The sequence below is a fragment of the Pipistrellus hanaki genome (assembly GCF_964339955.1).
Source record: "Pipistrellus hanaki genome assembly, chromosome: X".
Classification (NCBI taxonomy): domain Eukaryota; kingdom Metazoa; phylum Chordata; class Mammalia; order Chiroptera; family Vespertilionidae; genus Pipistrellus; species Pipistrellus hanaki.
In genome coordinates this window covers 61,769,188-61,793,654 of record NC_140524.1, presented here as the reverse complement: position 1 = coordinate 61,793,654, position 24,467 = coordinate 61,769,188, and positions in this window count along the sequence as shown.

Genomic DNA, 24,467 nt, shown 5'->3' with positions numbered 1-24,467 from the left:
TCTGTTTCAGTATTTTATGTGTCTGTTTTTATGTCAGTAGCACACAGTTTTGATTATTATAGCTTAGTAATATAGTTGGAAATCAGAAAGTATGATGCTTCAGCTTTATTTGTTCTCAAGATCTTTGAGGCTACTTGGGGTCTTATGAGATTTTATATACATTTCAGAATTGTGTCTTTTCTAATTCTGTGAACCTTTACTTCTAAAGGTAGTTCTTCGGTATGCAAAACTTTCACTCACATTATCTTTTCTTGAATATCTTAACTATGTCATTCTATTTACTTGTGGTATAAAACATTGCAAAAAAATAATCTGATGATAATCTAAGTTTTATTCCACGATAAGTTACATGCTGTTTTTAAAATCTATATGTCCAGGACTTTTCTTTTGTTTAAAGCTTAGTAATCTTTCTATATAATAGAGGAATATGCAAATTAGCCAGGATGCCATAAAGTCACAACTAAATACAATAGCAGGGACCTGAGGCTCCATGGTATCTGGCCAGGGCAAAGAATCTCAGGCTGTGCCCCCTGCCCTACTGGGATGGATAGAGGACCTCAGGCCACACCCCCAGCCCAGCAGGGCTTGATGGGGGACCTTAGGCCATGCCCCCCACCCAGGCTCTGGGCCTGGATACCTCAGGCTGCAACCCCCACCAGGCAAAGCTTGACAGGGGACCTCAGGCCATGCCCACCTCCCTGGCGCCAGGTAAGGAGACCACAGGCCTTGCCCCCTGCCTCAGCACTGGGCCAGGGACCTCAGACCATGCCCCCCCACACACACCTGGTGGGACTTGACAGGGGAACTTAGGCCATTTCCCCCACACACCTGTGCCAGGCGAGGCAACCTCAGGCCTCGGCCCTCCTCTGATGGGGCTTGATGGGGGACCTCAGGCTGTGCCCCCACCCCAGTTCCAGGCCAGGGGACCTGAGGCTGAGACCCCCACCCAGTGGGGCTTGACAGGGGACCTGAGACTGTACCTCTCACCTAGCACCAGGCCAAGGGACCTGAGGCTACCACCCCCCATGCCTGGAGGGGCTTGATGGGAGTGGGGCTGGCCAGGTCTGAGTATCACCCAATGAGGGTGGGGCTGGCCAGGTCTGGGTCTCCTGTGTTCTTGAAGCACGTGCAGGTGGTGGGCAGGGACCTGACTATAGGTCCTGCAGCATGCCTGGGACTCTGACAAGAGGGAGATTTTCACATACATTTTACTAATTTTCTTTCATCTCTGACACTTCTATTATAAAGAAAGGGAAAATAGAAATATTAAAATATTTCTTTTAATTAATTACCTTTTAATGTGCATGAATTTTGTGCACTAGGCCACTAGTTATACTATAATGTGATAAAGTTGTGTAATGAACTCTGTTCTGGATATTAAGTGGCAAGTGTATTACAAGACTGAAAGGATGCCCTCAATCCTCACTATTTTGAGCAGTTTGTATGAAAGGTTAAAAAAATATATGTGTTCATCTATGTGTAAAAAGAGTCTACAAACTGACAAAATTCCAATGATTCCTACTCTTGTTCCTGTTTGCCAGCTTATGGACTTTGATTTCCTTACCATGGACATTCTTTCCCCCCCCCCCCCCACTTTGTGTGGGAATCTTGATAACTAAACAGAGGTTGTTATGTCCTAGGGGACAACCAAAACATCATATTAATTTGTTTCATTAGATTTTAGTTTTTTTCTGTCAACCATAATCATTTTTATTTGAACTATAGTCACCTGACTTCATTAGAAACATTAGAAGCTGTCAATAAATGAAAGTGTGCTTGTCTTTTATAAGTAAGTATATATTTAAGAAACTTTATTTCCAATAAGACAGTTAATGTTTTCACTAGAATGAAAATCAAGAAAAGGATTGTAGACAAAGTTAAATTTTGTGATAAGGTTGAATATAGGGCACTAATTAATATGGATGCTGTTTTCTGACAATGATCCTCACCTGATGTTTAGTTCTGAAAAACATTGATTAGCCCATTCTTTAAATAAGAAAACAGAGTAGTTTTTGTTAAGTGAGCTAATGAATACCACAGTTTTTATGGGATATCATTTTACCCTAATAACTACATATTTCTCTAGTCTAGCCTAGGAAAAATACACTGGTCAAAAAATTAAAATTTCTTCTTCAGATCAGTTCTTGCCGTTAACAGAAAAAATTGTGATGAAAAGAGGATGAGTTTGGAGACAGATTTGGGGTTTAATATCTGCTTTAATTACTTACCAGCTGAGTGAAATTAATAAGTTATTAAAGCTTTTCATCAGTACTATCATCTGAAAAGTGGGAAATTATGACATATTTGTTCTTTCTTATCAATAGATGGGGAAAATGTAAACTATAGTGTGATAGGTAAGTTTTTTATTATTATACATTTTTCTATGACATTTATTATGGAGTTCCAAGGTGAACATGAAACATAGGTATTAAATGTGTTTTTATCAGGCTTGTTAAAGAATCTTCTGTATAAACATCAGGAAATTAGTTTTTGAAAATGTATTTGATACATGAAATAGAAATGGGAGGGGAGAGGGGAAACCTTAGCGATTACATACCCACTATTGACCTGGTGCATGAAATCTTGCTCTCTGTGTGGGGATGTACCATAGTCTGCCCTGTGCCCTCTCACAGCATGGGAGCCCCGCGATTGATTGCCCCAAAGAGGTAGGCCAGAGCCAGGGGTCCTGCCTCCACAGCCTGTGCAGAGCCATGGGAACCCCAGTGGAAGCCATATGGAGCAGCTGCCAGGACCTGCCCCCTTTCCCCACAGGCTGTGCCAAAGCCCTCCCACCCTGGTGATGGATTGTGTCAGTGTGATGGTGTGATGGCGTGATGACCACCTAGGCTTTTATTAGTATAGATACTTCAACACAATGGCAATGTTAGTTTATTCATTTTTAATCATATTATCTCTTGTAAATTGGCTTGGAAATCACTTTATAAAAGTATACATTCTTTTACCTTCTAATTACAACCTAGTCAACAGATGAATACTTTCATTAATGGCTTGAGATTGTTTGGATGCTTTAGGCTTATCCTTGTCAACACTAACCCTTTTTAATATAAACAGGGCCTGGCTGCTGAAAACACTGTGAAAATAACCAAATTTATACTTGGATATTTTTCCACACCCATGACCCCATCAGCATATTCTCCTCCATTTTTGGCATGCTCTCCTCCTTACCTAATTGCCTTTTTCTTAGCCAACTTCTGTTGTCACTTAGATGTCAACTCAATTGACATCTAATAATTAGAATGTAAACAGTTTAAGGCATATTTCCCCTTAGTGAATTTTGTATTAAAAAAAATAAAAAAGAAAGAAACTCATGAAAGAGAAGAAAGGGCCTACATGGATAAAATATAATGGGAAAAAATGACTGGTAGTAGATTATATCATGTAGGCAATTACACACTCTGCTCATAGGATTTTTTTTTTAGATACAAAATGTATAAAAACTTAAATAGGATTTTTCCATGAAAAAAAGGCTAGACATGAAACAAATAAATAAAACTTATAAAATCTTAATGTTGATTTATTTTCTTCTTTCTCGCAAATATAGAACAAAAAAAAAGGAATTAAGTCTAGGCACTAACATTAGGTTATTATTAATTCTGGTTTTACTCTAAATAGCAATGCAGAATTCAATAATGATATTCAAAGCCTACTAATAAAAAAATGATCATGAATGATCCAGTTAGTGGTAAATAGCAAGCCACATGTATATAATTTAATACATGTCCCCACAATCTATAAAAATATAACATGATCTCATTCATTTGTGGAATATAATGAACAACATAAACTGATGGGGAAAAAATAGATCCAGAGACAGAGAAACATCAATCAGAATGTCAAACCTCAGGGAAGGTAGGGGAGGGTGGGGATAAGGGAGATAGATCAACCAAAGGACTTATATGCCAGCATATGAGCCTAATCAATGGACACAGACAACAGGGGTGTGGGGCATTGAGTGGGGGGTGAGGGATAATGGGAAACAAAGATACATATGTTAAAAAAGTAATAATAATAATAATTAAAATATATAAAATAAAAAATAAAAAAGACATTGTGAGGTAACCAGAAATCCGAAATAATAAATAAATAAATAAATAAAGTCAAAACCAGAAACTCAGAAAAAATGTGGTCCTGAGCAAAATAGGCATCCTTGGACCTCACTTACCTGGTACAAATTTTCCACTGCATGGATAGTCCTAGGGACAGAATCATTGACCTTCACAAGACAGACTATTTCTTTCCCCTTTAGGCAACTTTCAAAGGACAGAAAAGGTACTTCACTATGAAATTTCCTGTCTTAATGAAGCTAAGTTTATTAGAGAAAATGTGCTAATACAAATGAAAACATTTAATAATATAAAATCAATATCTTCTCAGGACTTCATCAAGGATCACTTGTTTCTAGGATATTTGAGGGACAGATAGTTTTGTCTGACACTCTTCTAAATTATGAACTTTATAGCTGCTTCTTAATCAGATATACTCTTCCTTGTTACTCTTACTCTCAGGTGCACATCAGTGTCGGGAGCTCTAGAGCTATTTCTTTATTGATGTGATTCTGCCAACAATACATTTGCCCATATGGGGAGGTGACATGAAAATAACCACTCATGTCTTTGTTATATCTGCATTATATAATAATGAAGTCATATATATACCAGAAATCTACCACTGAGAAATGGATCTCATTCTATGCCCATTACTAATAGCAGAACCATCTACCCCTGTTAGCTATTCAACGATCCAGAAAGCTTTTAAATTATAACTTTTCTTTGCCTTAGTTCAGGTCAAATTCTTAGAGTGAATATAGGTTGGAGGACGCTTAATATTAATTTTGGTTAGCTCATTTTAAACACTAAAACAATTTACTAACTAGTAGCTCATATCATTTCTCCAAGATCAGAGTTTAAGCAGTATTATTCTCTGAGTCACTCTTACTCTCACCTCTTTATATGAGTCAGTGAATGACTGAAGAAAGCACTGAGTACACAGGTACCTAAGCAATTTTATTAGCCATATTTACTTTGATAGTCACTGGTTTATTCTAACAAGCTAGATGGTTCACTGTGATTATTTTGTCAATAAACTAACCTCCCTCTATACATTTTTATTCAAGAAGAAACAATTATTTTCCTGATAATATTTGGTAGCACCAATTATCAACCAATAACCAATATAATTTAGGTAGGCTGTACCATCTTGGCCTGTTATGTTCTAATTAAAACAATTTTAGCCTGGCTGGTATTGCTCAATGGTTTTGCATTAACTCATGCATCAAGGGTTCACTGGCTGATTCCCAGTCAGGGCACATGCCTGGGTTGTGGGCTTGATACTCAGTAGAGTTCATGCAGGAGGTAGTTGTTTGATGTTTCTATCTCTCTCTTTCCCTTCCTCTCTCTAAAAATCAATAAAAACATATTTTAAAAAATTATTCTCAAGTATCCTACTTTAGGTTTTAGAAAAGAAATTGAATAGCTATTCCAAAACTGAGGTAAATGAATAAATTTATTTCTAAAATTTAGGGAATGATATGCAACCTGCCTACTGGTTCTTATGAACTGCCCACTCCTCATACACACATGCACACATGCTAAATGGGAGAGCTAAAGGCTAGGTAGCTAAGCCATGCTAACTCCTTTCAAAAACTCTTAACCACAAATATAATATGCAGCTACTGCATTCCTAACCATAACACTTAAATTGGTCAAAGGAGAGTTTATAAAAGAAAAGTAAGATAGCACAGCTATGGTGTTATAATGTTTGATTCTATGTGTCGACTTGAGTTCACTACAAAATGACTGGATACAATGAAAGAGAAATACTATATGACCTCACTCATTTATGGATACTAAAGAACATTATAAACTGATAAACCAAAAGATACATATAGAGACAGTAAAGCAACAAGCAGACTGTCAAATTACAGCGGGGAGGGTAGGGAGATCTGGGATAGATAAGAGATCAACCGAAGGACTTGTATACATGCATATAAGTACAACCAATGGACGCAAAACTCTGGGGAGGGAGAGCATGTATGGGGCGGGGGGCAATGGTATATGTACACAGATAATAATTTAATTTAAAAAAATTTTAAAAATGACTGGATAGCTGGTAAAACATTATTTCTGGGTGTCTCTGTGAGTGTTTCCAGAAGAGATTAGCATTTGACTTAGAAGTAAAGAGGTCTCCCCTAACTAATGTGGGCAAGCATAATCCAATCTGTTAAAGAGCAAAATAGAACAAGAAGATGGAAAAGTGAATTCTCTCTCTGCCCTTGAGCTGGGGTGTTCATTTTCTCCAGCACTTGAACACTGGAGTTCCTGGATCTTTGACCTTCAGATTCCTGATCTTACACCAGCATTTCTCTGATCTTCAGAACTTTTGACTCAGAATGATTTATATCATTGGCTTTCTTGGTTCTCCAGTTTGCAGAAATATTGTCATATCTCAGCCTCCATACTTATACATATACTCTTATTTTTTTTCTTATTTTTCTAAAGAACGTTGACTAAAATAAGTATCTAATCTAATAAAAGAGAAACATGCAAATTGACTGTACCTTCCCTATACCTACAAGCCACACCCACTAGCCAATCAGGGTGGGTATGCAAATTAATCCAACCAAGATGGTGGTTAATTTGCATATCTAGGCCATAGGGAAAACTGAAGATAGTGTAGATAGAAGCGGGCTGGGGAAGAAGAGAGGGAGAAGGAAGGGAAGCAGGCCGGGTTGCTACTGCAGCAGGAAACCCTATTGCAGGAATCATCTTGCAATGGTCCTCTAGTACATGTGTATATACTTACCCTCAACAAGAAAAATGTGTTTTAATTTTCAGGTAATTTAATATGATTATGAAAGTTATTATCATAAGAGGAACCTGAGGGAAGAGCGCTGTACTAGTTTGTAATTTCTTGTAAGTCAAACTATTTCAAAATACAATTTTAAAAAGGAAAAATAATTACTGCTGCAAAATATGTAGTGTGTATATTTCATCAGAAAAAATCTACAATTATTTATTAATTGTAGAGAAAACAGTAATCATTGAATGGGTCAACTGGTTTTTCTAGTAAATTTAGAGTGGTTTCCCTCTATAGACTTCAAAATACCTGTAACGTTAGAGTGCTTATTTTGTGTAGGGGTTTGTGCAAGACAAATTTAATCATACCATATGTTATATATCTTTCTAAATGTATTATATTATATTTATTATATTATATTATGTTACTCAATGATAGAGAAACATGTAAATTGACCTTACCTTCACTACTCCCACAGCCAATCAGAGTGAGTATGCAAAATAACCCAACAAAGATGGTGGTTAATTTGCATACATACCTGGGTCCCAGGAACTTCCTCAGCATCCAGGTCACTCCCAGATCATACCAGTTATCAGTAGGACATTCCCTGAGGGCTCACAGTATGTGAGAGGGGCCAGGGTGGGCTGAGGGACCCCTCCCCAGTCACAAATTTTGTGCACCAGGCCCCGAGTATTAATTATATTATACTAGAGGCCCAGCACACAATTGAAATCATGCGAGGAGGCGCCCTGTGATGAGGCACCCTGTGGGGGGCCAGGACCCATGCCTGACCTGTGTAGCATTGGCCACCACATTGTGTCTGCTCCAGTGAAGGCAGGCACTCCTGTGTGCTGTGTTTCCACATTGGCCCATGCCCAGGGTCAGCCTCTCTGTGTGTTCTGTCTCCATTCTGGCCCACCCCCAGCTCCAGCCTCCCAGCAGCCAATGGGGCTGAGGGTAGCACACAGTCATCTCCCGCACATCTGCATGTGCAGCTCCTCCTGAATGGTAATGACACCCAGCTAATTACCATATTCTGTTTATATATTATATCATAATATATTACATATATTATATTATATTATATTATATTATATTAATTATATTAAAGGCCTGGTGCATGGATTCATGCATGGGTGGGGTCCAGCAAGCCTGCCCCAATGGGGGCTGATTGGGCCAAACTGGCTGGGGAGAGGGTCTGCATGTGGTTTACCAGCCAGCCCCATCCCCAATTGAGGTGGGGGACCAATTGGGGACAGGGCAAGCAAGGTGGAGGGGGCGCAGGTGGTTGGTGGACTGGCCCTGCCCCCAATCAATTTGGGGGGGCTGATCAGGTTCAGGGCTGGCCAGGTGGGGAGGGCCTGTGGGCTGTTGGCTGGCTGGTCTTGTCCTCTATCAGCAGGGGAAGGGGCCACAAGTGGTTGCTGGGCACCCATACCTCCAATTAGGGTGGGGGAAGCAGATCAGAGGAAGGGGTGCACTGACTACCAGAGGGCAGCTCCTGTGTTAAGTGGCTGCACCCCTGGTGGTCAGTGCACATCATAGCAACCAGTCATTCTGCTGTCAGGCTGAAACCAGCTCTCGGACATCTACTGAGGGGTCCTGGATTGTGGGAAGGTACAGCACAGGCCAAGGGACCCTATAGGACAGGTGCACAACTGGGTCTTGGGAGGAATACGGGAGATTGACCAGCTGGGAAGGTATTGCGGGAGGGCTCTAGGGTGTGTCTGGCCTGGCTCACTCAGTCCTGATCATCCGGACCCCAGGAGCAAACTAATCTACTGGTCAGAGCGTCTGCTCCCTGGTGGTCAGTGCACATCATAGTGAGCCGTTGAGCAGCCTTAGCATATCATTAGTATATTTACACTTTCATCAGTTGAAAGGCCAACTGGATGACTGGGCACTTAGCACACTGGGCTTTTTTATATATAGGATTATTTCAATTTTTAATTAAATGAATCTATCTTCATACTTTTGTTTCAAAATATATATGGTTGGAGCTTATTCTTATTAAACTCTATATGTCTATTTATCATTATTTTATTTTTATTTGTGTAGATAAATGTATTGAACAATGTTCACCACACATTACCATGGCTTATATATGACTAGAGGCTGGATGTACAAAATAATGTATGAATAGTGGATATCAGGGCTGATCTGCGGGGTGATCAGCAGAGCAATCTGGGGCCTCACTGGCACTCACTTTGGCTGGCCTGATGCCACCCGCTTGCTATCCCTGTCCCCTGCCACCACCACTGGTCAGGGCCTGTGGACTAGGGGAAGATCCTGCATTGGGTGTCTATATCCTGGTGGTCAGTGTATGTCACAGTGACTGGTTGTTCTGCTGGTTGTTCCACTGGTCATTCTACTGTTTAGTTGATTTGCATATTAGGCTTTTATTATATATGATAAAATCTATGTTTTTACATTTTTATATATTTATTGATTTTATATTCTTTGATTATTTAATAATGAGCATTATTGTCACTAAAAATATGGCTGATGTGGTATCACTAAAAGTGTAAAAAAACAAATAATAAGTTTTATATATTTAAAGAAAAATTATAGCAATGTATATGACTGAAAGAGTGTGATATCCTTAAAGAATTTCTGGGGAGCCCTAGCTGATATCCTTAAAGAATTTCTGGGGAGCCCTATTTCAGTCGATAGGAGTCAGCCTATAGATAGAAGGGTCCTAATTTGTGTTTGTTTGTTTGTTTGTTTGTTTTTTCAGTTATTTGAAATTATATAACAGGGAAAAAATATGGGAGCAACAAAATTAAAAGAATTATCTCTTGTGAGGCAAGGTGATTAACAAGGAAGGGGCTTCTAGGATGATGGGAATGTTCTAAATCTTGAGGGGTTTGAATTACAGATGTATATTGCATTTAAATACAAGAGGCAATAAACACTTAAAGTTGTGCATTTTGTTTTATGTAAGTTTAATAAAAATATGTAAAACAAAAATTGAGCTCTGGTTAATCGTATGCTTGCTAAAATATTTATAAGTGAATGTACAGACAGTTTCTCTGAAATGCACCAAAAATAATATGGAAGCAAGTATAGTAAAACATTGATAATAGAATCCAAGTGGTGAGTATATTGGTATTCACTGCAAAATTTTTCAAACTTCACTGTATGTTTGAAAATTTTCAAGATAAAATGTCGGGAAGAAAAGAGAAAGGAACAAGCTGGATACGTATTTCCCATACAAAGCATGATTAACCATATTAAAGTATACAATTAGTGGCATTTAGTGCATTCACAATGTTGTGCAATCACCACCTCTCTCTAGTTTAAAATTTTCATCGCTATAAGGATTTTGATAGGAGTTACATTAAATCTATAAATTCGTTTGGGTAGTATTGTCATCTTAATAAAATTAAGTCTTCCTATCCATGAACACAAATGTATTTGCATTTATTTAGGTATTCTTTAATTTCTTTTTTTTAAAATAATGAAAATGACTTTATTCTGTATTTATTTAGTATTCTCATAGACCCTGGCACAAAAGTCTTCTTTAATACTGCTCAGCAGTATTTTATAGTTTCTTTTTTTTTTTAATCCTCACCTGAGGATATGTATTTACTGATTTTAGAGACAGAGAGGGAAAGGGAAAAGGAGAGATAGAAGGGGGTCCTGGTTTTATTTTTAGGCAAGGGCTCCTCCCTAGCTAGGGCCCTGGTCAGGGCATGTGTAAGAGGCAACCAATCAATGTTGTTCTCACATCAATCTTTCTCTCTGGCTTTCCCTCTCTCTTACACTCCCTCTAAATAGCAATGGAAAACTATCCTTGGGTGAGGATTTAAAAAAAAAAATTGGAGACTGGTGAGAAAAGGTCAATAAAATCTACAGAAAAATCAAAAGAAAAGGGGGAAATATATATAATCCATATAAAAAATTATCAGCCCCTACCTGGTTTGGCTCAGTGAATAGAGCTCCGGCCAGCAGAGTGAAGGGTCCTGGGTTCTATTCCAGTCAAGTGCACATGCATGTGTTGCAGGTTCAATTCCCAGAAGGGGTAGTGTAGAAATCTACCTATCAATGATTCTTTCATCATTGATGTTTCTATTTCTCTCTCCCTCAACCTTCTTCTCTCTGAAATCAATAAAAATATATTAAAACAAGTTATCAGTGGCTCTGTTTTTTTTTTGAGATATTAATTAACATTATGATATGTGATTTTTTATCATTCAGATAGCTAAAATTTTAAAAGATCAATAATATCTGGTGCTAATTAATATTCTAAAAATATACTTTATACACTATGGGTATTATTTGTAAATTTTTACAAATACTTTATAAAGTAATCTGAAAATATTTTAATTAAAATATTCATAAAGACCATTGAAAATCACATAACATTTGCAAGTTAAATTAAACGAGATGAAAATTTATTGGAAGGATACTATGAATGCACAGGTTTTCAAGATTTGAAATAGGAACCAAGACAGTTCCTGCACTACTTGTAGCAAGAATTTTAACATACTCATAGCAGTGACAGTTAGATTAAAGCACCACTGATGAGAATATTAAAAAGAAAGCAATTAATGTTTCTTCAATTGTATCAACTATTAAGTTTTCATGGTCCCAGAATAGTGTGTCCCACTTGCTGAACTTAATAATTACATGCCAATTCCTTGAGTGTACAGGGCAGTGAGAGGAATAAAGAAAGAGGTAATATTGGTTGAACAGTTACTAAATACAAGGCTCTATTTTTAGCTTTTTAATCCAACATCTCATTTGATCTAAATGATTTTAAGATAATTTATCTCTATTTTGCAAATGAGGCTAAATAATGCTTCTATGATCACAAAGCTAGTAAGCAGTGGAGCTGAGATTTGAATGTACTCTGATACCTGAGACTTTGATGTTCCTTTAATATTTATAGTAGATATATAGGTATCACTTGGTAGAAATTACTTGGTAGAAATTGATATCCCACAAAAATCACAAAATTTAGGAAATAAAAGCATATCACCTTCCTCAAATGTATTCTGATTATGAAAAAATAGTAGAAATAAAGTTCAAATGATAAGTGTCCAACACAGACCTTAGCAATTCTGCTTTTGAGAATCTTTATGAAGTTGATAAAATTCTAAAATGATTATCAATGACCTTCACCCTGTATAATCTCCTGTTGATTGTTGAACCTGTGGACATGATGAGACATCACTCACATTATTATTTTAAATATATGGCAAAGAAATATTACAGATGTGACTAAATTTACTATTGGGTTGATTTCAAGTTAATCAAATTGAAATATTCTGGGTGGACCTAACTAAACCTATGACACCTTTAAATCTGAGTCAAAGACAGGAAATAAGAGAATAAAAGTGTAAAGAGGAATCAATATCCTGCCTTTAAAGATGGTTGGTTACAGCCATGTAGCAAGTAATATAATTATTATCTAGGAGAAGAGAGAAACTCCCTGGTTCAGCAATTAAACAGTCATCCCAATCCTATGACCTCAAGAAAATTGAATCTCAATAACACAAATGAGTTTGGAGTGGACATGTCTACAGTGAAGCATCCAGACAAGAACACAGCCATTAACACATTGATTTCAGTTTTGTAAGATCTTGTGCAGAGAACCAAGCAACATCATGTTGCACTTACAGAGGTGTGAACTAATAATAAATGGATCTTGTTTTAAATTTCTGAATTTGTAATAGTTTGTGCATCCATCATGTCTCAAAGGCTAAGATTTCCTTTCTTTTTTTCTTTTTTTTAATATATTTTATTTATTTTTCTTACAGAGAGGAAGGGAGAGAGATAGAGAGCTAGAAATGTCAATGAGAGAGAAACATCGACTAGCTGCCTTTTGCACACCCCCTACCGGGGATGTGCCTGCAACCAATGTACAGGCCCTGGACTGGAATCAAACCTGGGACCTTTCAGTCTGCAGGCCAATGCTCTACTGCTGAGCCAAACTGGTTTCAGCTGATTTTCTTTCTTTTTATGGCCAATAGTATTCCATTGTATAATGTACCACAGTTTTGTTTGTGTTTTTTTTTATTTGTTTGTTTTGTTTTCTTTGTTTTTTAATCCACACATCTACTGATGGACACTTGGGCTGCCCCCAAAGCTTGGCTTTTCTAAATAACATTGCAATGAACATAGGGGTGTATATATTCCTTTGAATTAGTGTTTCAGGTTTCTTCAGATATATTCCCAGAAGTGGAATTGTTTGGTAATAAGGCAATTCCATTTTAAATTATTTGAAGAAACTCCATAATGCTTTCCACAGTGGCCACACCAATCTGCATTCCTGCCAACAGTGCACAAGGATTCCCTTTTCTCCACATCCTTGGGAACACTAGTTTGTTGACTTGTGCTAAGTGAAATAAGCCAATCATAGAAAGAAAAGTACTATACAATTTCTGTCATATGTGGAATAAAATGTATTTACAAGCAAAATAGGGACAGACCCATATATAGAGAGCAAATTGACAGCTGTTTAGGGATGTGGGGGTTAGACTGAAGGGAGATGGAGGGATTGAGCAAAAAAGTTAAAACACTCATGTATAGGGTGGTGGTTGCCAGGGGTAGGGAGGAGAGGAGGGTATATAAGAGGTACATTTTAATGTGATAAGACTTGGCTTGGGTTGGTGAACTCACAGTACTGTGCACAGATGATGTATTTTGGAATTGTGCACCTGAAACCAGTATAATTCAGTCAACAAGTTTCACCCCAATAAATTCAATTAAAAGAAAAAATGTGATAATTTGTCATGCAGCAAATGAAATCTAATATATTTATTACATCAATAAAAGTACCAAAGAAAACCAAGATGGTGGCATAGGTAAATGCCTTTCTTGCTGCCTCCCACAACCACATCAAAATGACAACTAAAATACAGGTCAACTATCATCCAGAGCCACCAGAAAGGTTGCTGGGTGGAAGTACTACAACTAAAGAGGTAAAGAAGAAAGCATATTGAAACTGGTAGGAGATGTGGATGTGCAAAATGAGCTGGTCCAGCACCTAGGTGTGCTGCTATTTTTAATTTGGAGGGAGGTCACCTCTCTGGAGGCCACCCAGAGGAGTGAGGGGTCCCAGACCCACACCATATCCACAGCCCAGGGTTCCAGAGCTGGGGAAAGAAGTCCCTTAGGATAGTAAGAAATTAGTGTTTTACAAATTGTAAAAACCAGTGTGGATTGGTGCTGAGTGACACACAGGCTGCTGGAGACCAGTTGCTCCTCTTAAAAGGCAGACACCACAAACTGAATTTAAAAGCTCTCACTTCCCCTGAGCTCCAGTGCTAGGTAAGGTTCTGGGGGAACCAGACAAATATGGGGAGAAATTGGACTATCTGGCATCAGGGCATGAACTTGTGGCCAGCTTTCTTCCACATGGAGGTGCTTGCAGTGGGCATTGTTCCCACTGCGGTACCTCCCCAGTGCAGGTCTGACTGGCAGTCATTACTGTTTGCTCCACCCTGGTGATTTCCTGAGACCCAGCCCCATCCAATTTACAACTCCACCTAAGCTGTGTACAGTGGCTTTTGCATATGAATGGTCTGCCCTTTCACAGACTAAAACTCTGTCAAACAAGCTGAAGCTGAGTCATGGAGCCCCAAACCTATCAATAAAAGGCACTAGCACTAGCCTACGTTGTCCTTGTCTGGACACTTCCAAACCCGATACAAAGAGGAGGAATCTACAGATCTCCCTGTGGCTCCTGGATGGCCCTAGGCAGTGGCTTATTTTGGATCTCCCTGGAGACCCAAGAGCCAGTGTACCCAGTGGTCAGTGTGGGACCATACCAGATTACAACTCTTCACATCCATAAGTGACACACTCAAGGGGCAGATTCAGTGAGCATCAAAGCCCCACTGAAGCAAGGCCTGCTCCATAAGGGTGTCTCCTGCACAGCAGCTCTCCCAATGTAGTTGTAGTTGGTTCCCATGGTTAATTAGCCTGCAGATCAATCCCTCCCAGTGAGGCCAAAAGCAATAAAGACTCAACTACAGCAAAACTGTGCACACAGCCCACAAAGGGGTGCACCAAGATAGTCCACCTCAGGTGACTGGGGAGGCTGAGCCACTGGGCCCTATAGGACACATACCACACAAGGCCACTAAAAAAAAAAAAAACAGTCAGAAATTAAGCATACACTGACTGAAATAAAAAATAATATACAGGGATTCAATAGTAGACTAGAAGATCCCAAAAATCAAATCAATGATTTGAAATATAAGGAAACAAAAAACACCCAACCAGAAGAGCAAAAAGAATCCTATATAATAAAAGTCTAATATGCTAAGTGCCCAGTCTTCTGGTCATCCATTCAACCAATCAAAGTGTAATATGCTAATGATATCATAAGGCCACTCAACCACTCACTATGATATGCACTGACCACCAGGAGGCAGATGCTTTGACCTGTAGGTTAGCTTGCTGCCAGGGTCCAGCAGATCAGGACTGAGCGAGATGGGCAGGACATACCCTAGAGCCTCCTTTGATCCCTCCCCAGCTGGCCAACCTCCTGCATCCCTTCCCTGCCCCAATCATGCACTGCTGGGGTCCCTCAGCCTTGACTGCACCCTCTTGCAATTCAGGGCCCCTTGGGTGATGTTAGAAAGCTGGTTTAGGCCTGATTCCATAGGCCAGACTGAGGGAACCCACTGGTGCAAAAATTTGTGCACCAGGCCTCTGGTCCAAAAATATGAAGATAGTGTAAGGAGCCTCTGAAACAACTTCAAGTGTAACAACATCAGCATTATTGGGGTTCTAGAAGAAGAGAGAGAACAAGATACTGAAAACCTATTTGAAAAAATAAGGACAGAAAACTTCCCCTACCTGGTGAAATAAATAGACTTGCAAGTCCAAGAAACACAATAAACCCAAAACAAGAGGAATCCAAAGAGGACCACACCAAGACACATCATAATTTAAATGGCAAGGGCAAAAGACAAAGAAAGAATCTTAAAAGCAGCAAGAGAAAAACAGTTACCTACAAGGGAGTTCCCATACTACTACCAGCTTATTTATTTTTTAAAAAATATATTTTATTAATTTTTTACAGAGAAGAAGGGAGAGGAATAGAGAGTTAAAAACATAGATGTGAGAGAAACATTGATCAGCTGCTTCCTGCACACCCCCTACTGGGGATGTGCCTGCAACCAAGGTACATGCCCTTGACTGGAATTGAACCTGGCACCCTTCAGTCCACAGGCTGATACTCTATCCACTGAGTCAAACCAGTTAGGGCTACCAGCTTATTTGTTAATAGAAACTATGCAGTCCAGATAGGAGTGGCAAGAAATATTCAAAGTGATGAATAGTAAGAACCTACAACCAAGATTACAGTATCCAGCAAAGCTATTCAGAACTGAAGGTCATATAAAGAGCTTCATAGTAATGAAAAAGCTAAAGGAGTTCATCACCAACAAACCAATATTATATGAAATGCTCAAGGGTATTCTTTAAGAATAAAAAGAAAAACGTAAAGATAAAAATTATGAACAACAAATTGACAACAAGTACATATCCATCAACAAGTACATCTAAAAAACAAATGAATAAAAAATATGATGAACAGAATACACTGTTGAATGTAATAGAATCAGGGGCATGGAATTGGATCAGATGGACAATTCTTAGCGGGGAGGAAGGATGTGTGGTTCATGAAGATATTGGACAAAGATCTTATATGCATGTATGCAGTACCTATGGACACAGGTAGTGGGGTGGCAATGCCCTGGGGTGGGGTGAAAACTGGGTGAAGGGGAGCTATGGGTGGGGGGAGAGGAACATATGTAATAATCTCAACAATAAAGATTAATTTAAGAAAAAATAAATAAAAGTATCAATACTATGGACGTGTGTTCAATATTTATTGTACTAGAAAAACCTAAAATTAACCTTTGTGCCTCTATAAAGAAGTCACTGGAAATATGATACATCATATTTTTTTTTAGGTTTGTCAGTATTAAAATGACAAGGATTTTAATAGTGTTGAGCAAAGGTAGGTTTACAGTTGTTTATATGGAAAATAATACAATAATTAATAAATGGTAACACAATAACATATTCTATGCTTCATGAACACACAATTGTAAACCAACTTTTGCCCCATTCTGTGTGTGTTGACATGTAAATATGTCTATTCTATAAAGTGAGAAAACTTAGTATCAAAACTTTGTATGTAAGTGTATTTTACTTTTAAATACTATATGTGTATTCTAGAGGCCCAGTGCATGAATTCATGCACTAGTGGGGGCCCTTGGCCTGTCCTGAAAGATTGGGCCAAAACATGCTCTCTGACATCCCCTGACCCCTCATCCAGATTGCAATAGGGCACAAACCAGGCTGAGGGATCCCACTGATGCATGATCAGGGCTGCTGTGGAGGTAAGCAGAAGGTTGAACAGCAGGGGAGGGACCATGGGAGGGCTCCAGGGCATGTCCAGCCCATCTCACTCAGTCCTGATTGGCCAGACCTTGTCATCAAGCTAACCTACCAATTGGAGCATCTGCCCCATGGTGGTCTGTGCATGTCATAGTGAGCAGCTTATCAGCATTAGCATATCATTAGCATATTACACTTTGATTGGTTGAATGGCCTACTGGTTAACTGGACACTTAGCATATTAGGATTTTATTATATAGGATAAATATAAACATTTAAAAACATAGACGAACACATATTAAATGTTTACATAGGTTGCCTCAGAAGGGTGGGGCTAGATTATTATTATCATGAGGGGATAGCAGATTTTTTCATTTTTTATATATCTCTGAATTTCTTGACATGTTACAATGTGTGTTACCTTTGTCATAACAATCTAATTAAAATTTAGAAATATAACATATTTTGAAAATTAACCTACACTTATCACTCAAGAGAACAATTAAAAATGGAATTAATAAAGCAGAATTAATAGAAAATATAATTGATACAAGAAGATATTAAAATTTATACATTTCAGATTCATGAAGTAAAAAACTGAAACATGTGTAAACCTATGTTGTACACATACTCTACAATAACAGCTTGAAGGCTACGCACCCATACATATACACCTGTTTGTATGTATATGCATTCATACACACTTGAAACTATTTTTGGAAGTGTTTGGAAATGTTTAATTATTTGAATCATGTATAATGCTATTTTTTGTAATTTTCAATTATTCCAGCTTTTGTGTCTGTTTTGCTTAATATTATCACTTTTTCATTATGAGCACATACTCTTATTTACCTGGTTATTATATTTTGCCTTAAATATTGCTATATTTAAGAGGCATTGCAACCTAGGAGAAATTTCATTTTCTAGACACAACTTGTGCCATTCTCTAAATCTGTTTTCTAAGGCATATTATTTAGTTCCATCCTATCTAATAAAAGAGTAATATACAAATTGACCATACCTCCACCACCCACTAGCCACATCCACCAGCCAATCAGGAGCAAATATGCAAATAAGCCCAAAAAAGTTGGCTGTGGCCACAGAGAGCAAAAGAGAGGCTTGGGTTTACCTGGCAATGGAGGAAGCCAGGCTTCCAGACTGCCCTTGATGGCCTAGACCTCCACTCAGTGCTACAAAGTTTCAATTATAGAAGGTAAATATATTCCAATAGAAATGGCAGCAGCCTCGGAGCTGGAAGATCAGGAGGCTAGGGTTTCCCCTGGCAGTGAAGGAAGCCAAGCTTCTGCAGCTCTGGCCTGTTTTGTCCTCTGCTTAAGGCTACAAAATTTCAATTATAGATGGTAAATAAATTTCAATAGATATGGCTGCCGCCATGGAGCAAGCAGGAGGCTTGGCTCCACTCTAGGCTACAATGTTTCAATTGTAGAAGATACATAAATCCCAGATACCAGGGCCTCTGTTTGGGTCTCCAAGGAACATGGCTGGCCTGAAAACCACCACAGGTCCCTTACCCAGGCCATCCCATGCCACAAGCAAACCCCCACCCTAATCTGAAACACCATTTAGGGCAAACCAGCCGGCCCCCACCCATGCACCAGGCCTCTATCTTATCTAATAAAAGAGTAATAAGCAGATTGACTATCACTCCAACACATAAGATGGCTGCCCTTTTGTGATCAAAGATCCTGCCGCCATGTGGACATGAGATGGCCACCACAAGATGGCCAGCAGGAGAAGGCAGTTGGGAGGGACCAGGCCTGTAACGGAGGGCAGTTAGGGACAATCAAGCTGGAAGGGGAGGGCAGTTAGGGGTGAAAACACTGGCAGAGGAAGGAAGTTAAGGGTGATCAGGCCTGTAGGGAAAGGTCAATTGGGTGGGACCCAGGCTTACACGGGAGGGTAGTTAGGGGCAAACAGGCTGGCAGGGGAGAAGTTAGGCATCAATCAGGCTGGCAAGGAAGTAGTTAGGGGATGATCAGGCTGGCAGGGAAAAGCGGTTAGGGGCAATCAGGAAGGCAGGCGGGCAAGCAGCTGGGAGCCAGCAGTCCTGTATTGTGAGAGGGATTTCTGATGGGATTGGGCCTAAATGGGCAGTCAGACATCCCTCAAAGGGTCCCAGATTGAAGAGGGTGGAGGCTGGGCTGAGAGACACACCCCCCCCCCACCCTCCGTGCACAAATTTCATGCACTGGGCCTCTAGTATCATATAAAGATATTCATATTGTGTTTTATTAAATTTGGAGTTCAATCTTTAATGAACATGTTCAAACCATTTGTATTAGTTCACAATATCTATTATATGTTAGACCTTTACTTTTCTGATCTTTATTTTCATTTTTAAAATTTTATCTTTCCCTGAAATTATCATTATTTTCTATTTTGTGAAACATGGTTAGTAGATTTCAAAGCTCACAACCATAATTTCTCCTATCTTTAAATCTTTATTTTAATTTATATGTAAGAGAGTTATAATAAACATTGGAATAATGTTATGCTTTTTTAAACAGATTTATTGAAATATAATTCACATACTATGCAATATACTCATCTGTGGTATTTTTTTCTAAGCCCTTGATTATTAGAAAATATTCTTGTGTATTTTTTTAATTAAAATTTTATTTTTTAATCATTATAAATTCACATTTTGTAAGAAATAATATGGATAGATTCTATGAACTTTTTACTAAGTATCACTTAATGGTAACATTTTACAAAATTGTAGTACAATTGCAAAACCAGGATATTGACATTGATATAAACCACTAGTTTTACTCAGATTTTGCCACTTTTACTTGTACTCTGGGTATGTCTGTGTTTATGGAGGGGAGTGTTTAGTACAATCTGATTGTTTAACATGTAAACAAATATATTTACTCAAAGGTCAAATTGCAAAAGAGTTCCATCACCACAAGAATCCCTCATGTTGCCTTTCTCTAATCAAATGTACTTCCTACACTTCTCTAATCTCTGACAATGTTTTCTTTATTTCTAAAACACTATTTTCAAAAATATTATACAAATGGAATGATTGAGTACATAATATTGTTGGATTGGATTTTTTACACTCAGAATATCCATGGAAATTCATCCAACATGATGTATGTATGCATCAATAGCTCATTACTTTGTAATGCTAAATAGTATTCCATGATAGATATATCTACTACATTTGTTTAAAACATTCACCCATTGAAGAACTTATGGAGTTGTTTTCAATTTCTTTTCTTATATAGCTGTTCTAACATTCATGAACAAAATTTTTTATTTGTCAGGGATAAATGTACAGTTTGCAATTTCTGGGTCATAAAGTAATTGCATGATTAGCATTATAAGTAAATGCTGAACTGTCTATATCATTTTACTTCACTGTCAGCAATATGAATGTTTCAGATTATCTGAATCTTGGGCAGCATTTGGTGTTGTCATTATCTTTTATTTTACCCATTCTGATAGATATATATTTGTAGCACATCGTGATATTAATTTTCATTTTTTAATGGGTAATATGACCATTATTTTTTTTGTGTTGGCTTGGCTGGGACATGGTAACGAACTTTGCATTATTCTTGATATTTTTGTGAAGGTTTATTATTTTTTCTTTCTTTTTTTGCATTTTTAGATTAATATTTAAGTAAGTATACTTTGAGTAAAGGAGATTTCCCTGAATAAAGTGTATGAGTCTCATCCAATTAGTTGAAGGGTTTTACAGAAGAAAGACTGAACATCTATAATAATAGCAGCAAAATATGCTAATTAGACCAGATAGCCAAACAATTTTCTGGACCCATTCTAGACATCCTTCCTTATAACGTTCTGGATGAAGCCGTGGCAGTGGGGTCAAGGCAGAGGCAGCCACTGCAGAAGGTGGGAACTGAGGTAGAGGCAGTTAGGGGCGATCAGGCAGGCAGGTGAGCAGTTAGAGGCAACCAGGGAGGCAGACAAGCAGGTAGGTGCAATCAGGCAAGCAGGCTGGCGAGCAATTAGGAGCCAGCAGTCCAAGATTGTGAGAGGATGTCGGACTGCCAGTTTAGGCACAATCTGTAGTCAGACATCCCCTGAAGGGTCCCAAATTGCTAGGGTGCAGGCCAGGCTGAGGGCCCCCCCAACTCCTGTGCAGAATTTCATGCACCGGGCCTCTAGTGTAATAATAACCTCATAACATGAATTAGAAATACTTTCTTTATCTCATATCTTCTGAAATATATTGTATAAAATTAGAGTTAATTTTTCCTAAGTATTTTTTAGAATTATTCAGTGAAACCATCTATTCTCAGGGATTTATTTTGAGGGGTGTTATATTTATGAATTTTATTTATTTAATGGTTATAGGATGATTCAAATTATCCATTTAAATATTTTGCTTGAGTTTTGGTACTGTGTGGTTTTCCAGAAATTGGCACATTCCTTCTAAATTGTTGAATTTATGACTGTAAAACTGGTCTTAATTTTACAATAAACAGGCATAGAGCAGGGGAATCCCCCCAATTGGCCAAGATCATGGCATGGGGTGGTTCTTACACTGAGCCCACCAAAAGCATAAAGAAGAATGGATAGAAAAAAAGTCCTCCCTTTCCTGTTGTATAAAAATGATGGGCTTGAGTAGAAAGAAAGAGAGGATCTTTGTAATAGGAGACGAGATTGCTTTTTGAAAGAGAATTCGCCATTCTCCCAGATCCTGCAGCTCCTAAATAAAACCTCATTCCTTTGGCAATAGCACCTGCCTCACCAGTTTGGCTTTTGTTGTGATAGGCAGCTAAAAGACTGTTTGTTTGTTTTTTTTGTTTTGTTTCACAGTTTTGTTTTTTGTTGTTGTTTGTTCAGTTGCAATAGTATTCCTTGATTATTGTTTTAATGGCTGCAGGATGTTTAGTGGTATCCTCTGTCTCATTGTCGATTTTGGTCATTTGTGTCTTCTTTCTCTTTTTGTTGTCTTTGTTAGTCTTAATAGTGTTTAGTCAAATTTATCATTTTTTTTCAGAACCAGTTTTTTGTTACCTTTTTTTCCTATTATTTTCCTGTTTTAATTTTATTGATTTCTGCTCTTTATTACCATCTTCCTGTTGCTTGTTTTGGGATTATTTTATTATGTTTTCCCCCTCTTTCTTAATATAGGATCTTAGATTATTTATTAGAAACATTTCATTGTATGTGTAAGCATTTAGTTGTATACATGTTTTTTCTTTCAGAACTGTTTTCGAGGCACCTCACATATATTGATATATTGACTTTTTATTGTTATTTAGTTCTATGTATTCTTTTTACTTAATTAAATCTTACCCTTTAACCAACAAAGTAATTAGAAGTGTATTTTTTAATTTCCAAATGTTCATAGATTTTTTTTCCTATTATCTCAATTTAATATCACTATGGGCACAGAATATACTGTTTGATTTCAATTATTTTAAATTTGTTGGGGGTTTAATGGTTCATAAAATGTGGTATCTTTGTGAATGTTCTCTGGACAACTAAGAAAAATCATTTATATTGTGTTGTTAGGTATAGTGTTCTACATATATAAATTAGGTTCTATAGATTAATTGTATTGTTCAGTTATTTTGAGATTTATTCGTGTTCTGTCTACTTGTTTTAACAGTTGCAGAGAGTGGGAAGTTGATAGCCACAATTATACAATAATTCTGGAATTGTCTATTTCTTATTTCAGCTTTATCACTTTTTTGTTCATGTATTTTGAGTGATGTACTTATGTTATTTTATGGGCACAAAATTAGGATGGTTACATTTTCATGGCAGATTGATCTTTCGTTATGTCATGTTCATCTTTGATCATTTTTTCTCTAATGTCTACTTTGATTGATATTAATATGTGCATTACTTTTTTCATTAATGTTTACATCATGGTATCTGTTCTTTAACTCTTTTATTTTAAATCTATCAATATTTTGTTGTATTTGAAATAAATTTCTTGGGAAGGATTATGTTTTGGTTTGCTTTTGTTCATCCACTCTGCTAATTTCTTTTAACTGTTACATCTAAATCATTTACATGTAGTGTGACTATATTTATTAGGGCTCAAATTTGTCAATTTATCACTTGATTTTTGTTTTTCTTATTTTTTGTTTCTCTGGTTTTCTTTTCTTGTCTTCCTGTGAGTTGCATGAAAAACTTTTAAGATTTCATCTTATTTACTAGTATAGTGTTTTGAAGTATATTGTTTTATATGGTTTTCTAAGTGGTTACTCTAGTTATTATAATATACACTAGTGGCCTGGTTACTCTAGTTATTATATTATACACTAGTGTCCTGATGCACTAGTGTATATTATAATAATATTATAATATTATAATAAAATTCATGCATGGGGGGGTGTCTCTCAGCCCGGCCTGCACCCTCTCCAATCTGGGACTCCTCAAAGGATGTCCTACTGCCAGTTTATAGGGATCAGGCCTAAACTGGCAGTCAGACATCCCTCTCACAATCCTGGACTGCTGGCTCCTAACCATTCACCTGCCTGCCTGCCTGCCTGATTGTCCCTAACCACTCTGCCTGCCAGCCCGCTCGCCCCCAACTACCCCCTTCCACCAGACTGCTTGCTCCCAACTTCCCCCCCCCCACCCTGCTGGCCTTCTCACCCCCACCTTCCCTCCACACTAGCCTGCTTACCATCAACTGTTGCCCTGCTGGCCTGCTCACTCCAAAATGTGCCCCCACTGTCCTAATCACCTCCATCTAACCCCCTATTGATCTGTTTACCCACAATGGTCCCTCCCCACACCAGTCTGATCACCCACAACTGCTGTCCCATCCTGGCCTGATCACCCACAATTGCCCTCCCCTCTTGTATTCTAATCACCTCTACCTTGGCCCCGCCAGCATGGCTTTATCCAGAGTAATGTCCAGAAGGTCTCCTGGAATGTCTTCCAGGCTAATTAGCATATTAACCTTTTATTAGTATAGATAGAGGCCTGGTGCATGGGTGGGATCTGGCTGGTTTGCCCTGAAGGATGTCCAGGATCAGGGTGGGGGTCCAGCTGGGGTGCCTGGCCAGCCTGGGTGAGGGGATGATGGCTGTTTTCAGGCTGGCCAAGCCCCCCAGTGGGGACCCTCACCCCATGGGGGTGTGGTCAGCCTGGGTGAGGGGCTGAGGGCTGTTTTCAGGCTTGCCACACCCCCTTCAGGGTGGTGATCCCCACTGGGGTGCCTGGCCAGCCTGAGTGAGGGGCTGATGGCCGTTTTCAGGCTGGACACCACTTCTCCTGGCTACTCAAGCTCCCAGCCCCGCCCCTTTTTTTTTCAGTGCCTCCTT